General features: G+C 41.4%; 1 protein-coding gene across 2 annotated transcripts in view; it reads right to left on the bottom strand.

Annotated features, from left to right (window-relative positions):
* FAM160A1 (family with sequence similarity 160, member A1) overlaps positions 1–16,289 on the bottom strand; it is a 280,052-nt gene that overhangs the window by 224,952 nt on the left and 38,811 nt on the right. For both annotated transcript variants that reach the window (XM_010840751.1, XM_010840750.1), the window contains exon 2: positions 10,375–10,514. The gene's annotated coding sequence lies outside the window, so the exon portion shown is untranslated. The remainder of the gene's footprint in view (positions 1–10,374; positions 10,515–16,289) is intronic.

Below are 16,289 nucleotides of genomic sequence, written 5' to 3' on the forward strand. Positions count from 1 at the left end.
TTTTTTTAGTTTTTATCTATTTATTTATGGCTGTGCTGGGTCTTCATTGCTGCTCACAGCTTTCTCCAGTTGAGGGGCACAGTGGCTTGTCTTGCTGCAGAGCCCTGGGGTCCTGGCTCTAGCCACTGAGCCGTAGCCTCTCAAGGGGGGTACAGGTGGAGGGTCCCAAGGGCACTTATGCTTCCGGGTGACCCCCCCCACACACCTGCCCTGCCTGGTCTTATCCTGATATTTAATTAAACAAGTCTTTTTAAACCTCCCCCACCCCCAAAAAAGCCCACTCACAGGCCCCAGAGTGCACGAGCGTCAGCGGTTGCACCACACGGGCTCAGTGGCCCTGCAGCACGTGGGGTCTTCCCGGATCAGGGACCAAACCCGCGTCCCCTGCGCTGGCAGGCAGATTCCCAACCACTGGACCACCAGGGAAGTCTAGTATACTCTTTTTTAATGCATTTATTTTTACCTTTTGAGATAATTATTTACTTTGTTATTACTTTTAACATTTCCCCACTTTTTAAATTTTGAAAAATTTCAAGACAACAGTAAAAGATGAAGGAATAGTACAATTAACATCCATATACTAAGAACGTATACTCTTAAATCAACAAGTGCAAATATCTAGAAGAAAATGATTCGTGAAAGTAATTATTTAGATTTTTTAGGTGCCTGCAATTAAATCTCCTTAAAATACCCAAAAAAGTTGCTGATTTTATATAAAATAGCTAGGATCACAAAGAGGTAAGGTTCTTTTCAAAGTTACATTATATACATACTTTTTTAAAATGCTGACATACTGTTCTGCCAATTTCTTACTAATCTGTCTATGACCACTGAAGAGGAAATCATCCTAAGCTATGTAGAAGCTTCTGGTTACCACTCAGTATCTATCCTCTCCTTCTTTATTAACAGAACCCCAATTGTGTAGCAAGAAGCAAAGACCAAAAGCATAAAAACAGTATCTCCCAGTCTCCCCTGCAGCAGAGGCGATGCTGTGATAACTGTCTCATCAAGGGGTAGAAAGTAATACCCTCGGAAGGCCTTTCAGGAAAGTCCCTGAAAGGTATAAAGGCTGGAGGCACACTGCTGGCAAGCTCCTTTTTGCTTTTTTGACCTTCTCCTCTTTCCTGGAGTGAGGGCCTGCAGATGCCAGACTCCTGGCACATATTTGAGATGAGAACATGAGGGCAAGGATCCCACTCAGGACAGTGGAGCATAAAGACAGAAGGAACCTGGGGTCCCTGATAACCAAGGAACCAGTCTACCAAGCCTGGATAGCTTAGTCCCAGACTTATTTCATGTGAAGAAAAAAAATCCCCAAATTTGTTTAAACCATTGATTCCTGTAGTTATTTTTGGGTAAACTGAACCCTAACTGATCTGCTGGAGTTATTATACAAAGGTTATTATAACCTGCCAGAGTTATTTTACAAAGGTAAGAAGCAGGTAGAATTGGCTAAAATCAATTAGCTCATTTAAATACTCATTTATTATTCCACACAATCAATCTCTATTGAACATCTATGCTTGGAGGTAGAAGCACAGAAATACATAAGATGTGGCTTGTAGTTAAAATGAAGCAACCAAACAATTAAAACAAAGTTTGATGAGTCATGAGGGAATGGCTCCCCCCTCCAGTATTCTTGCCTGGTGAATCCCATGGACAGAGGCGCCTGGTGGCCTACAGTCCATGTGGCAGCAAAGAGTCAGACACAACTGAGCGACTAACACTATGGCAGGGAAAGGGTGGCACGCTATGATATCATATGGCAGTATTTATCCCAACCTCTTGTTGGGAAGGCAAATGGGATCAGAGAAAGCTTCCCAGGTGAAAGGGAATTAAGTTGAGATCTGAAAATGGAGATGGATGTATTAGCCAGTGTTACCCAACAGGGCAATGAAGGAAGAGTACTGCAGAAGAGGAAACAGCATGTGCACAGACCCAGCGGAAGCAGGGCGAATGTGACCCGTTACGGGCAGAGCAAGCAGTTTACCCCAGCTGGAACACACACATGGAGTGCGAGACCACTCTTACCGGGCACTGCCGAAACCACAGAGGCCGTCCCTCTCTGGCCAGACTAGACTCTGGAGTTGTTTTTTAATCATTCCTTTATTAAAATAAATCGAAATTAAGGACCAAAAGAGGCAAAAACTCTTCAGCTCTCTACCTTGATTCTTTAAATGGTAGAATCATCCTGTTCCTCCAAACTGGTGGGGCTTGCTCAACAATGAAGAGGATAATAGAGGCTTTGCCCAACACTGAATGACCGATTGAGAAGGGTTAGGCTGACAGATGCAGGAAAGTGTCACATGAGACTTACTGCTGGCAAGAATAACACTTTGGCAATAATCATAAAGAAATGGCTGGAAAGAGAACATACTATAATAGGGGGACAAGAGATGAAGGAGGTCATGACTAGAGTACTTACAATGGAATGCAGAGAAGAGGAAGTGTGCTTTGAAGAGAGATTAGTAGGTGAACTGGAGAGGACTGAGAAGATGTGCAGGGGCAAAAAGACGTGGGGAAGGGAGATCTGAGGGGTCTAGCTTGGGAGAGGAAGCACGATTAAGGCTCCATGCTCCAGGATTCCATCTCCATCAGTGAGTGGTTTTGTGACCTTCACTTAAACCCCATGTGTTTCAGTTTCTGCATCTGTATAATGGGAATAATAATATAACCTCAAAGGATTTGTGAGGAGTTACATGGAAGTTCTCAGAACAGGACATGGCATATAGAAGATGCTGAATAAATGCTAGCCACATGCAAAGTGATGGTGACGCCATTCACCAAGACAGGGGACACAAGAGGAAGCACAAGTTCTGGGGAAGAAGAATGATAAGTTCAAGTTCAGATACATTCACCTTATCTGCCTGTGGGACACACAGGAGGCAGCTGGGGATACGGGCTGCAGCTCAGAGAAGAGCAGTAAGAGTCAGATGCTCCTTGATCAAGGGTGGTGTAGGGTGACATCTGAGCCAGGCCCCGGCAGACAGGAAGAAGCAAGCCCCGAGGGGACGGAGTAAGATGTAGTAAGATGCAGAGAAAAGAACTCGGGCAGCTCCCAGGGAACATGGACACTCAAGGGACAGACAGAGGGGAAAAGACGGAAGGAGCAGCCACTGAGACAAGAGGAAGACTCACAGAAAACAATTCTAATAAAGCTGTACCGTAACAACTAAAGAGACAAAAACACGAATGACAGTGAGACGAGGGAGGCACACCATCATGCACAGGGCACCAGCTTAAAGGCTGCAAATCAAGAGTGGGGACAAAAAGATCTGAACGAAAAAGAGCATTCCCTAGTATTTACAGGTTATTAACACTGTTCGTAAATTATCAGAAGAACCCCAGAGTGAAATCTACAAGTTGATAAGAGGCAGAGGGATCTTTTAGTGAGCAAACGGTCCAATCAAACTGCTTTATCAATGAGGCTAAGCCTGAGAAAAATCTCATACAGTAACCTGAGTGGCCAAGAAAGAATCACATTTTTTAAGGAAAGAAAGCAGAACACAATGGCTTTACTGAAAAGTAATCCAAACTGCATTTTGAAAATAAAGTTCAACTGGCCCCTAAGCTTTCAGTTACTGAACCTGAAAAGCCACTTTAAATCACATCACTTTGGGGCTTGGAGGAAAGAGAGATAGCCATTGGTCCAGATTCCAGATATGAGATGTATTCTGGAAAGCCTGCTGTAAAGCAGATAACTGCATCCGAATCTAAGACCACGGCATCCAAATCTCTGGGTAGACAGTTAGGGAAAGTGTACTGCTCTCTGAAATGTGTTAAAGACACTTACCAGACCATTCATGCACACACCAACATCTGGGAACCCCTGATCTTTCTGATCAGAAGACCAAGGGATAGAGAAAATGAAAAGCCTAGACAACTGCACACAGCTAACGAGACATGTGGAGCAGTCCTCACACTCTAACTTGTATCAGAATCACCCAGAGAGCTTGTTAAATACAAACTGAGACTACTGCAGGAGCTTCTGATTCAGCCCAAGAACTCACATTTCTAACAAGTGTGAGGTGAGGCTGCTGCTGCTCACCTAGGGACCACACTTTGAGAATCTCTGGTGTGGACTAGTCATTAGAGAGTTTCCTAAGGGCTTCCCTGGTGGCTCAGACGGTAAAGAATCTGCCTGCAATGAGGGAAACTCGGGTTTGATCCCTAGGTCGAGATCAAAAGGGATCCCAGAAAGGGAATAACCTTTCCCACTCCAGTATTCTTGCCTGGAGAATCCCATGGACAGAGGAGCCTGGGGGGCTACAGTCCATGGGGTCACAAAGAGTCAGACACGACTGAGCAACTGACACTCTGTGTACATCAACTCAATGTGACCTGTACCCTTAAAGAAAAGGTAGCGCATTTCAGAAATGATGCTGAAAATGAAACAGAAAACATGACGAAATATAAACTTCACACATGTATTCTAAGCCCTTCTGGTCAACTGGAAAAAACACAGAAAGCTGGAAAAGACCCAGACTAAACTAAGCTAGAATGAAACTACAAGGGTCAGGGAGAAGAGACCAAAATGACTGAATAAATGAAGACCACATTCACAAAACAGGGTAGAGACAGGTCATAATTTTAAAATCTACAAAATTATGAAAAGGTATGGTCGGAATGACAGCATTAGGCAGCTGTTTTAATTATTTGACTGTAAGAAGTCACTTTTAAGTATCTTTTTGTGTTATTTACTCAGGAAATCTAATCCCCAAATAGTCTTGAGGCTAAATTTTTATTCAAAACAACTTTCAAACATGGTTTCCCATTGGTTCCACACAAAGCCAGAGAAGCCACAGAGAAACATCCTCTCCTCACCACCGCCACCTTAATTCTGCATGACTCAGACCTTCTGGTATTACATTAGAAAGAACAGCATTCTAACGCTGCTCTGACCACTCCTCTCTGCTCATGCAGACAGCTCCTAGCCCTGAAACACTACATTCAAATATATTATTCTCTCACCAGATCAGAAGATCTGTAATTGCCTCTGTCTACCTGCTATTTGTCTCACGGTTCTGAGAACACCTCCAAAATCCGTAACGATGAATCCCACTGGCAACATCCCCTTGGGGCTGTCACGCACATTTTATATCATATTGTTTGCACCCTTTTTCAAGCCAATTTCTCACTTGTGGTTGTTCCTGGGCTAGCTCTAGAACCTGCTGTCATTTCCTTCGAAGAAAGTAATACATCCAAGGGTTAGATCCTTTCAATATCCATGGGACTCCTATATCCAGCTAAGCTGCTCCCTCTTCCTTCGCTAAGCTGCTCCCTCTTGTTAAGCTGCTCCCTCTTGTTAAGCTGCTCCCTCTTCCTTCGGTTCGGAGCATCTTTGCCCAGGCTTTCCTCTTTGTTACATATATTTGCTTTTGGACTCCTCCCACCCAACTCCCAACACCCTCCTGTCTTCCCCAAAATAACCTCACTTCTAAAGGCACAAGGTCTGGGTTCTGAACTTTTCAAAGTCAAAATATCCTTCTGTCAACAAACATACCACTTTTTAGAGCTTAGAAACAAAATCAGGCTACCCAGACAGGTTAATGGTTTGAACTGTCATTAAGTTTTTCCCCAGGATTCATTACTAGCTATCCTTCACCATAAAAATGTTGATTCTGCTTATGGTCTTGAAACTACAGCTTCCGAAGACATTAGAGGATCTCTCTTTTGTCAAGCCCTGTGACAAGACACACACACACTAGCCCACCTACCTGAAGACCAAAATTCAGAGTTTACCATAATCAAATCCCAAATATAATGTAACTGCCCACCAAACAGCTAACTTAAAATTTAAACACAGGCTCTATGCTTACTGTCAATTATTAAATCTTAGTCTAAAGAAAGTGAAAGTGAAAGTCGTTCAGTCATGTTCAACTCTTTGTGACCCCATGGACTTGGAATGTCCATGGAATTCCTCAGGCCAGAATACAGGAGTGGGTAGCCTTTCCCTTCTCCAGGGGATCTTCCCAACCCAGGGATCAAACCCAGGTCTCCCACATTGCAGGTGGATTCTTTACCAGCTGAGCCACCAGGGAAGCCCAAGAATACTGGAGTGGGTAGCCTATCCCTTCTCCAGCGGATTCTGACTCAGGAATCGAACTGGGGTCTCCTGTGTTGCAGGTGGGTTTTTTACCAGTTAAGCTACTAGGGAAGCCCCAAATCTTAATTATAAACCATATATCTGATAAAGAGTTAAGATTCAGAACATATAAACAACTCCTATAACTCAATAACAAAAAGACAAACAACCTGATTAAAACATGCGTGAAAGACGTGACTAAACATTTATCCGTATATGAATGGCTAAGAAACATACGAAAGATGTTTAACATCACTAATCATTATTGAAATGCAAATCAAAACCATGCGACATCACTTCACACACATCAGGATGGCTATCATCATCAAAAACAAAAACAAAAAAATACTAAAACCCAGTGTTGGGGAGGATATAGAGAAACTGGAATGCTTGTGCACTTCTGGTAGAAATATAAAATGGCTTGGCTGATGTGGAAAACAGTAAGGTGGTCCTTCAAAAAATTTAAAATAGAATTAATATGTGACCCAGCTATTCCACATTAAGATATATATCCAAAACAGCTGAAAGCAGGAATGCAAACAGATTATTTACACACCCATGTACAAGTAGCTTATTCATAACATTCAAAAGGCTGAAGCAACCCAGATGTCCGTTAATAATGAATGAATGGATAAACAAAATGTAATGTGTGTGTGTGTGTATAAGAAATATTATTCACCCTTAAAAAGGAAGGAAATTCTAACAAATGGATGAACTGTGAGAACATTACTATAAGTAAAATGAGCCTGTCACAAGAAGACAAATACCATATGAATCCACTTCCATGAGGTACACAGAATAGTTAAATTCACAGAGACAAAAAAAAGAACGGTGGCTGCCAGGTGCAGGGGGCAGGGAGAATGAGCAGTTGTTTAATGGCTACAGAGTTTCACTATGGAAACTGGTTGCACAACAATGTGAATATACTTATAATACTGGAACTACATGCTTGAAATTTGCTAAAATGGTAAATTTTGTGTTGTGCGTTTTAACACAATTTTTAAGTATACACAATGAAATATTTTCTTATAATGGCCTTAACTTATAAGTCTATAGTCATTTTTATCTTACATAAAGTATATTTCTCTTAATATTAACATACATAGAATGATATAATACTGTATGTGTCTTTTAAAGTAAAAGTATAATCTGATTATAAAATACCTAAAAATATTTCAGTATTTATTTATAATATCAATAAATTTAGGAAATATGTCTATTTATAAATAAATACTACAAATAATTGATAAATAAAAAGAATTGATGCTTTTGAACTGTGGTGTTGGAGAAGACTCTTGAGAGTCCCTTGGACTGCAAAGAGATCCAACCAGTCCATCCTAGAGGAGATCAGCCCTGGGTGTTCTTTGGAAGGAATGATGCTAAAGCTGAAACTCCAGTACTTTGGCCACCTCATGCGAAGAGCTGACTCACTGGAAAAGACCCTGATGCTGGGAGGGATTGGGGGCAGGAGGAGAAGGGGACAACAGAGGGTGAGATGGCTGGATGGCATCGCCGACTTGATGGACATGAGTTTGGGTGGACTCCGGGAGTTGGTGATGGACAGGGAGGCCTGGTGTGCTGCTATTCATGGGGTCGCAAACAGTCGCACATGACTGAGCAACTTAACTGAACTGAACTGCAAATAAATGATTTATTAGGGTGAGGGTGGGATGATTTGGGAGAATGCCATTGAAACATGTATATTATCACATGTGAAACAGACTGCCAGTCGAGGTTTGATGGATGAGACAGGGTGCTCTGGGCTGGTCCACTGGGAAGACCCAGAGGGATGGGATGGGGAGGGAGGTGGGAGGGGGCTTCAGGATGGGGAACACATGTACACCCGTGGCTGATTCATGGCAATGTATGGCAAACCACTACAATACTGTAAAGTAATTAGCCTCCAATTAAAATGAATAAATTTATAAAAAAGAAAACAGAAATATGTCTATTTATAAATAAATAGTACAAATAAATGATTTATTTATAATGTTTATAAATAAATTTTTTAGATTTAAAATATCTAAAAAATAACACACTTTATACACAAAGCTTACTTTCTGTAAAATTAATAACTTTGTAGGAAGGATTACTAAAGACTGTACATGGCAATGAAAATATCCTATCAAAGTCTAGTATTCAATATTAATACTTTCTTTCATTTGGGGGATTCAAAGAACTTCATAAAATCTCAGTACTATAAAGAAAAGATTTGGTCTGTCCGAACCATAAATTGCACAGCAAAGCTTTCTTCACAGTGTTTACTGAGTAATGCTGGCCTGGATGCTACAGTAGCAAAGCACAGACTCCAGGAGCCTCTAAGACCTATCCCGTCACTCTTTACCACAAGCTGAATAAGATACCTGAGGTACAACTTACTAGCAAACCAAGAAGATATTTCATAAAACTTAGTTATTTGCCATCTAGCTGTCAAAAACAAATTTATCCATCTGCATCCAAGGAAAAATATACTCATTTGAAATTGAGACATAAAGTTCAAATAACTGTAATTTGATCTAACAACATGCAACTTGAGAACACAAGTGAAAGTTGCTCAGTCGTGTCTGGCTCTTTGTGACCCCATGGACTATACAGTCCATGGAATTCTCCAGGCAAGAATTCTGGAGTAGGTAGCTGTTCCCTCCTCCAGGGGATCTTTTCAACCCAGGAATGGAACCCGAGTCTCCTGCACTGCAGGCTGATTCTTTACCAGCTAAGCCACCAGGGAAGCCCACTTGAAAACATAATCCTGTGTCAAAACAGTATACTAAAAATACCAGCATTGTTTTATTCAAAGCAAAAATCAAGGTGATGGTAATACCTTTAAATCCAAAATAAAAGATTAGGTGGAAGCATGCTTTCATTGCATTGGCGGTGTCCATCTTGGGTGGTAGTCACTTGCAAAATTCCCAAACCCTTCCCCCTTAGCACTCTGATTCAGATTATGACACACTAGATTTGGCACCTAGTCCTACTAATCTGAATTTTCATTGTGCATTTTTAACAAGTACTATAACAACACTTTACAATGCAAAACACACCTCTAATAAGATGCAAATTACAGAGCCTTAGAAATATATCTTATAAGGAAATTAAATCTCATCTTATTCAACCTGATAAACAATTGACAAATTGATCAATTTTAATAAGAAAGAATAGCAATATTTACATACAAATAAACAGCATATGCTTCTCTGTAAGCTACAAGTCTAATAACAATACTATTATATGACTGTTTGAAACTCAGAGTCACCACTTTTTAGAAGTAACTTTCAATATAGTGTATAAGACTTCAAACACACATACAAATTATACAGAGAGAAACTGGTTTCATTACATTATTCCTCCTTCTGGTTTTTGATCAAAATTAGAGCTTCCCAGATCCCACAGTGCAGCTCTGAAGAAATTTAGACTACTTCCCAAAACACCCTCCTAGGGTTTACATTTACCACCACAGAAAATAGGATGCTTAAAAGAATGCCACCAGAGGATTCAGATGCAGTTCCCAAAGAAAAAAAAAATCTTTGGGACTTCCCTAGTGGTCCAGTGGCTAAGATGCCACCCTCCTAATGCAGGGAGCTGGGTTCGATCCCACAGGTGTAACCAAGAGTTCACATGTGAGAACTAAGATCCAGTTTAGTCAAATATATAATTTTTTTTTAATGTTTTGAGTAGAGCAGAGAGCGCAGTCTCTCAGAAAGACTGCTTTGAACAAGATAATGTTCACCTCTGTGGACAAGGGATGTTGCCTGTCATTCCAGTAAACTAGGACCAAGCCATCAGCCACTGCAGCACCCCCACGCCCACTGATGGTACGCCCCAAGGGCAATTCAGGATAGAGAAAAACAGGAAGCACTCTGTGCTCTGGATACTGGCCCTAGATAATTAAGATGCATATCTAACGAATAATTTCAGTGAGCATGTCTTGCATCTTCCTGTAAGTAAAAAGGCACTAAAATCATTAACTTGCAATGTTTATTTCTGTCATTAGCAGTTATCTTTTGATGTTTGACTACACGTTTTGTTTTGTTTTGTTTTAAAGCTCAACATGCCTACACATCCTGGCTCTTCCTTTACCTCCTGGAGCAGCTCCTCAGAGGTATCTGAGAGGCTGTCTCCCAGGCTATAGTCTTCAGTAAAGTCCCAGAATAAAACTTAATTCAAAACTCTCAAGTTGTGTTTTCCTTCCGTCAGCACTTGGATGTGTAACTTCAAGTAGGCTTATTTTTCTTTAATTTGTTACTAAACATTACTGAACACACATCAATAGTAACAAGAAAAGACATTACCTGTGATTACTCTCTTCACCAGCCTTCTGCTAGATTTTGTTTGCTCACTTCACTCTATCGGAAGGGCAGAAAAGATTTTCCCAACACTTGGCACTGCTGGCAATTCCCAGAAGAATATTTCCAAAATCTACAGAAAACAACTAAAAAAAGAGAGAGAGAGAGAGACCCACAGTCATCAATAAACTATAAAAACCCAATCAATTTTTCTCCAGGTTTTCTCCCCTCCCAGCTACCGCCATTTGTTGTGCACTGAATGGCTCTGCCTCAGATTGCACTAATTTTTTTAAAAAATTATAAGCAAAAATTGAATCTTTATTTAGAACTCTGAATGCTAGCCAAATATGACAGACTCCCACTGGGCAGCAGAAAGGAGAGAAGGATTCTTCTGTCCTCCAAGAGACGGTAAGTAATTATATACTTCTTTTAGAAGAGAAAAAAAAAATGTGGAATTAAATAAACCCATATCCATGCATCAGCAACATAACATTACAATGAGAACAAAATATAAAATAGCAAGAAACTTCATAGGCTGCTTCTCTTTAAAGGTGTGATATTTGCCAAATATTCCCAGGCACCTCTGACCTATTCAAATATTGACAGTTGAAAGTTCAATTTTTTGCCATCTGATGGGCAAAGTTTACTTTGGTTTTAGAGACAGATCTCATGTGATCATGCCTACCTGGGAAGATGTTTCACAGCACAGTTACCTGGCTTCCTGACCATACATTCAGAAAAACGTGAGCTTGAAGAAGGCTGAGAAGGGACTTCCCTAGTGACACAGTGGCTAAGATGCAGTGCTTCTAGTACAAGGCCTGGGTTCCCAAAAAAGAAGAAGCTGGGAAATTGTCCCACCTAGGACGAACAGTACAGAGAACATAACCTAGAGGTGTCCTAGAGAGCACAGACTAACCCCAAGCATAGAGACCGCAAAAGGCCAAAAAACAGTGAAGTCGCTCAGTCGTGTCCAACTCTTTGTAACCCCATGGACTGTAGCCTACCAGGCTCCTCCGTCCATGGGATTTTCCAGGTTATGGTGAGCAATTCAAGTCAGAATCTACTCCTGATAGGGACAGAGTAAAGGGACAAAGTAGGTGATTAAACAGAATCCCTCTAGGGGACTATAAATAGAAAATATATGGGAGACCCCTGTAAGTTAATGATTACTCAAGAGAGAAGGTCTGCTTACCCACAAAACCAAGCAGGCTTGCTTAACACACAACCATGCAACAGAAGCATGAGACGTGCCCCAAAACAAGATAACAATGGTGGCATAAACCTCACATCCTCCCCAGTGAGCTCATTAAGTTAATGATCCCTAGGACATACTCTCTGCACACATAAAAAAAACAATAATTTGTGGACCTAGCTTGACCATGTAGAGACAAGAAAACTCTCCTGCCCAGCCTGGAAGAGGAGCTGATGATGGAAGTATGATGTCTACCCAAGAGAGACAAAGGAGCTCTTCTGCCCCTCCCTACTTTTCCTTTATTATAAAACTGTAGCCCAGTAAGTTCTTAGGGTGTGGCATTTCTCGCCCACACGCTTGTAAACCTCACAAATGTTCTATTCTAATAAGTCACTTCCTTATCTATCACTTTGTCTCTTGCTGAATTCTTTTCTACACTGAGACATAAAGGACTGCTATACTGGAGCCCTTCAGAGGCCCCCCTGAAATGACACTACACAGTTTCAGTACAACAAACGTTCAGTCGCTAAATCGTTTCTGACTCTTTGCAACCCCATGTTCTTCAGCACACCAGGCTTCCCTGTTCATCATTATCTCCCGGAGATTGTGCAAACCCATGTCCATTCAGTTGATGATGCCATCCAACCATCTCATCCTCTGTCATCCCCTTCTCCTCCTGCCTTCAATCTTTCCCAGCATCAGGGTCTTTTCCAATGAGTCGGCTCTTTGCATCAGGTGGTCAAAGTACTGGAGTTTCAGCATCAGTCCTTCCAATGAATATTCAGGGTTGATTTCCTTTAGGACTGACTGGTATAACAAATACACCAGCTCTTTTCAAAATCTCTGTGTAATAAGGATGCACCATTCATTAACATAATTTTTCTGTAACAGCCCAGTATATTAAAAGATGGTTCCCTAGAAGTCACTATAAGAGGTTTTGTGTGTATGTTTGACCTACAGATGCCTCAAAGGCTTGGAAGTCGTTTCTTATAACACATGTTTGTTTCGTGAAAGGGATAAAGATGAAGAGAGGGACCTTAATGTGACCAAAGTCTTCAAAACTGGATACAGTTGTGGTAATGCCTGGGCACAGAAGAAGTGTGTATGGGGCCTGAGAGGCAAGGGATAACACTTCACATGCAAATAAACAAATTCACATTAAAATTTCTTCAGTACCTTCAAATCTGCCTTCTTCACTTGACTCCGATATTTAGCAACTATGACCTCAAAGTGTAATTCACAATCAAATCTCTGGGCATTTCATCTCAAGCAATTTTACAATGACTTACAAGTGAGAGAGAATTCTACTTCTTCCATAATCCCACATGAACTGTTTTATTATCAGGTACTGGAGAGAGACAGGCTCTCCTACTGCCTCTTAACGATTACAGATTGCTTCCAGATGCTTTTCAGGTGATGTCAAGCCTTTTCTCATTCTGAGACTCTTGAATTATGAAAGGGCATCTCTAATTCATGAGAAACACTCCTCCCACTTCAGTATCCATTACCATACATCCTGCCCTTTCCCTCCTTTACAGGCACTCACACACACATGCTTTTACTTGGCAGCAAGGCATCCCTATGTATCAGGAAGGGCTTACTGAGAATCACACACATGCTTTTACCTGGCAGCAAGGCATCCCTATGTATCAGGAAGGGCTTACTGAGAATCACTTATATTTTACCAGCAGGATTCCGCCAGCAGCCACGCTTCGAGACTTCAAAGGAAGCTGAGTTCCTTGAGAGTAATGCACAAGATAACATGGAAAGCAAGGCTAAACGGAATTAAAGTAAATTGAAAGGACTCTCTTAAAATTCACTGGGTCTTTATAATTCTCTCCTTGTCACTTCCCTTAAAAACAAAATACATCTCCTGCTAATAAGGGGGTGAGGAGATGGCAGTTCACAATTGAGTCACACCCAAATCTCTGCCCAGGCAAGTGCTTTCCTTCTAACAAAACATTCTACCTCCACTTAACAAAATCAAATTCAGGTTCACAATCCTTCTATGCAATGGCTATGTCATTTCCCTAATTTCAAAACAGGGACAAATTTAAACCTCATTTGGAGATGGCATAAATTCAGTGAATTCAGACCTCTACTATGCTGAGTTCAGAAATCTGCTAATAGGTGGGGAGTGCACAAAAAGCACAGCAAACCATCAGATGAATGCTGTGCAGGTTGTGGGCGGAGAGGGGAAGATAATTTAACAGCCACATCACAGATTTCTCCCTGTATCGGCAAAATGAATGCAGAGGGGCGTTTTCATAGGAGGTGTGGATTTTTCCATAGCATTGGATTAATTGACCCGTGCTATAATCAAGTGCTTTCCTGGAGAGTAATTAACAAACCAATCAATCAAGTACAAGCCTCAAACAATTCAAGAAGTTTTCAAATTCGTAGTGTTGACGATGAGTTGATTATTGAATAATTTCATTCTCCAAAAGAGCTGAACTGAGACAGGTTATGTGAAAACTTGCAGATAAGAACAAAATGTTCTACTGAGGCCCACAGTCTTCCCTGATTCCACTCAACCATAGTAATAATAATTCAAGAGTCTTAAAATGGATGGCCCTAAGCCCAATCCATGAATTTTATAGGTGACAAAAATAAGGCACAGGAAAGGTAGGGGACAGGGCTTCCCAGGTGGTGCTAGTGGTAAAGAAGCTGTCAGACAATGCAGGAGACATAAGAGATGCAGGTTCAATCCCTGGGTCTGGAAGATCCCCTGGAGGACAGCATGGCAACCCACTCCAATATTCTTGCCTGGAGAATCCCATGGACAGAGGAGACTTGTGGGCTACAGTCTATAGCGTCACAAAGACGTGGACACAACTGAAGAGACTTAGCATGCACAAGGTAGGTGACGTGTTCAAAATTAAATGCTGGTGAACAGTGAAGACAGAGGTAGAACCCATATCTTCTCTATGTTAAACTCACAATTCCTCAACTACCTACCCATTAAGTCCATTTCATTCCTTTTCAAGCTTTGTGGAAAGCTCAATCAAATGAAGCTTTAATCTTCAATTTCCATCCAATTGATTCCTAAGATTTTACACTAATTATATAGATTCTCTTCTTCACTCAAGAAACGCAGTGTTATTTGAATGCCTTGGGAAGGTCCCAATCACAAAATGAATGAGTGAACTGCAGTACATCACAGAGGAGGAAGAGCAGAGACTGCAGCCCTCTTAGAAATGAATGAAGAATGGTCAAAATGAAGAACAAAGGTGAACAAAGTCGAAATCTAAGCATTAAAGTGATATTTCCTGCAACAACTACTCCTGCTTCTTAAAGAAAAAAAAAAGTAGTGGTTGTTGTTGTATTCAAGTAGATTTGGAAAATGCTACGTTCTAACATATCCCTCTTGATATTGGGTTTCCCTGGTGGCTCACATAGTAAAGAACCTGCCTGCAATGAGTTCAATCCTGGGCCAGGAAGATCCCCTTGAGAACAGAATGGCTACTCACTCCAGTATTCTTGCCTGGAGAATTTCGTGGAGAGAGGAGCCCAGTCCACGGGCCACAGTACATTGGGTAACAAAGAGTCAGACACAATGGAATGACTTTCACTTTACTTGCTTCACTTACATTCTGAAATATGCCTCTTGGAATATTCACACAGTGCATTATTGTTAAGTTTATTAAGGCTCTGCTGCTGCTAAGTCACTTCAGTCGTGTCCGACTCTGTGTGACCCCATGGACGGCAGCCTACCAGGCTCCCCCATCCCTGGTATTCTCCAGGCAAGAACACTGGAGTGGGTTGCCATTTCCTTCTCCAATGCATGAAAGTGAAAAGTGAGAGTGAAGTCGCTCAGTCATGTCTGACTCTCAGCGACCCCATGGACTGCAGCCCACCAGGCTCCTCCGTCCATGGGATTTTCCAGGCAAGAGCACTGGAGGGGGTGCCACTGCCTCCTCCGATTAAGGCTCTAAGAAGGCCTAAAAAAAGAAGCCCACTTAGTTTTGTTTCATATGCTTCTCAATCTTATTTGCCATCTTTGGTTTACAGATCCTGTACTGACATCCTCCAAGAAGCACCCTTCAGGAAGCACACAAATCATTTTTGATGAATAACAATGACACTCATTAAGCAATATTTGAAAGGCAATACCAAAGAATGCTCAAACTACCACATAATTGCACTCATCTCACACACTAGTAAAGTAATGCTCAAAATTCTCTAAGCCAGGCTTCAGCAATACGTGAATCATGAACTTCCAGAAGTTCAAGCTGGTTTTAGAAAAGGCAGAGGAACCAGAGATCAAATTGCCAACATCCGCTGGATCATCGAAAAAGGAAGAGAGTTCCAGAAAAACATCTATTTCTGCTTTATTGACTATGCCAAAGCCTTTGACTGTGTGGATCACAACAAACTGTGGAAAATTCTTCAAGAGATGGGAATACCAGACCACCTGACCTGTCTCTTGAGAAACCTATATGCAGGTCAGGAAGCAACAGTTAGAACTGGACATGGAACAACAGACTGGTTCCAAATAGGAAAAGGAGTACATCAAGGCTGTATATTATCACCCTGCTTATTTAACTTCTATGCAGAGTATATCATGAGAAACGCTAGGCTGGAAGAGGCACAAGCTGGAATCAAGATTGCCGGGAGAAATATCAATAACCTCAGATATGCAGATGACACCACCCTTATGGCAGAAAGTGAAGGGGAACTAAAAAGCCTCTTGATGAAAGTGAAAGTGGAGAGTGAAAAACTTGGCTTA

Source organism: Bison bison, unplaced genomic scaffold, assembly GCF_000754665.1.
Source record: "Bison bison bison isolate TAMUID 2011002044 unplaced genomic scaffold, Bison_UMD1.0 scf7180017864146, whole genome shotgun sequence".
Lineage (NCBI taxonomy): Eukaryota > Metazoa > Chordata > Mammalia > Artiodactyla > Bovidae > Bison > Bison bison.